Here is a 2,500-nt window from a genome sequence, read left to right on the forward strand (position 1 = left end):
AGGCTAGTGCGCAAGGCTAGTGCCCAAGGTCTGTGTGCAAGGCTAGTGCCCAAGGCTAGTGAGCATGGCCTGTGTGCAAGGCTAGTGTGCAAGGCTTGTATGCAAGGCTAGTGTGCAAGGCTGGTGTGCAAGGCTTGTGGGCAAGGCTGGTGCGCAAGGCTAGTTCCCAAGGGTTGTGTGCAAGGCTAGTGCCCAAGGCAAGTGCGCAAGGCTCGTGCCCAAAGCTAGTGCGCAAGGCTTGTGTGCAAGGCTACTGCGATGGGCCAGTGCCCAAGGCTTGTGAGCAAGGCTTGTATGCATGGCTTGTGTGCAAGGCTAGCGTCCAAGGCTTGTGCGCATGGCTTGTGCGCAAGGCTTGTGTCCAAGGCTTTTGTGCAAGGCTCGTGCGCAAGGCTAGTGTGCAAGGCTTGTGCGCATTGGCAGGTAGCCCACCAGCATGCACGATCCAAATGCCACTCACGCGACAACACGGTGCCAAGCCGGGCATGGTGTGCACTCAAAACCAATCAACGGACAGAGGTCATGCGTCATGGGGGGGATCTAGCAAGGCCATGGGGAAGGTCATGGAGGACCTTGGAAGCAAGCGCAAGACGAGAGCGAATCGAACAAGGGGCCAGGACGGGGCCTTGTGCCCATGGTCTTCGCAAGACAGCGTCCAAGGCACCCGAAAGCCCAAGGGAACCCAAACCCGGCCGACACTTGCAATCGCACATGCTCTCTGCAACACACCATCAATGCCGCCCAACGGGGCCAGCACGAGCAGTCCTCCGCGGTCCCCTGGCCCTGCGCACGTTTGTCTTCGAAACCGAGCATCAATGCCACAGAAAGTGCCGGGGCGCCAGCTGGAGCCATCATCCGCGTTGCCATGGCTCGCTTGGCCTTGGCTTGCCAGGCCCCGACACGAGCAATCGCGCATTTTCTTTGCAACCGACCATCAATGCCGCCCAACGGGGCCAGCACGAGCAGTCATCCGCGGTCCCCTGGCCCTGCGCACGTTTGTCTTTGAAACCGAGCATCAATGCCACAGAAAGTGCCGGGGCGCCAGCTGGAGCCATCATCCGACGTGCCATGGCTCTGGTCCCATGGTCTTCGCAACCGAGCATTCGTGACACCCGCGGGGCCAGGACACCAACCCTTCCGACACGAGCATTCGCGCATGTTCTTTGGCCACACAACGGCGCCAGCACGAGCAAAATCATCCGCGGTGCGGTGGCCTTGCACGGCCTTTTGTCTTTGGAACCAACCATCAGTGCCACGGGAAGTGCCGGAGTCCCGGCATCCGCGGTGCCAAGTCATTGCGCCCTTGGTCTCTGCAGCGGGGCATGCCGGGCACTCCCAACCATTGCAAGCAAGCAAGCAAGCAAGAAAGAAAGTAAGTAAGTAAGTAAGTATTACATATAGGGGCGGGACATGCGGGGAGATCTGCGAAACGTGCATTACGGGGCACACGCGTACCTACCGGGGCATACCGACCCCTATTGGGGCACACGTGTGCATATCGGGGCATACCGGGCCTATCGGGGCACACGCGTACATACCGGGGCATACCGAGCCCTACTGGGGCACACGTGCGCATATCGGGGCGTACCAAGCCTATCGGGGCATACGCATGTATCCCAAGGCATACCGAGTCTATCCGGGCATACGCGTTCATACCGGGGCGTAACGGGCCTATCGGGGCATACTTGGGCATATCCGGGCAAAAAATGCCCAAAACTTGCGCAACCTTGGCAACCGTGGTCCATTCCTCTCTATATGCCTAGCCTTGCCAACCGTGGTCCATTCCTCACTATATGCCATGGCCTTGTGCCCATGGTCTTCCCAAGACAGCGTCCAAGGCCCCCGGAAGGCCAAGGGAGCCCAACCCAGCAATGCCCTGCTATGGCAAGCCAAGGCCAAGCATTCCGGTGCCTATCCGGGCAAAAATGCGATTCCTCTCTATATGCCTAGCCTTGGCAACCGTGGTCCATTCCCCACCATATGCCATGGCCTTGTGCCCATGGTCTTCCCAAGACAGTGTCCAAGGCGCCCGGAAGGCCAAGGGAGCCCAACCCAGCAATGCCCTGCTTTGGCAAGCCAAGGCCAAGCATTCCGGTGCCTAACCTTGGCAACCGTGGTCCTTTCCTCACCATATGCCATGGCCTTGTGCCCATGGTCTTCGCAAGACATCGTCCAAGGCGCCCAAAAGGCCAAGGGAGCCCAACCCAGCAATGCCCTGCTAGGGCAAGCCAAGGCCAAGCATTCCGGTGCCTAACCTTGGCAACCGTGGTCCTTTCCTCACCATATGCCATGGCCTTGTGCCCATGGTCTTCGCAAGACATCGTCCAAGGCGCCCAAAAGGCCAAGGGAGCCCAACCCAGCAATGCCTTGCTAGGACAAGCCAAGGCCAAGCATTCCGGTGCCTATCCGGGCAAAAACGCCCAAAGCATGCCCATTCCTTAGCCTATCCAGGCAAAAACGCCCAAAATCTGCACATTCTAGTGCCTATCCGGGCAAAAAC

The sequence above is a fragment of the Tasmannia lanceolata genome, unplaced genomic scaffold (assembly GCF_043159265.1).
Source record: "Tasmannia lanceolata isolate RefF3 unplaced genomic scaffold, GAP_Taslan_0.1 ptg000064l, whole genome shotgun sequence".
Lineage (NCBI taxonomy): Eukaryota > Viridiplantae > Streptophyta > Magnoliopsida > Canellales > Winteraceae > Tasmannia > Tasmannia lanceolata.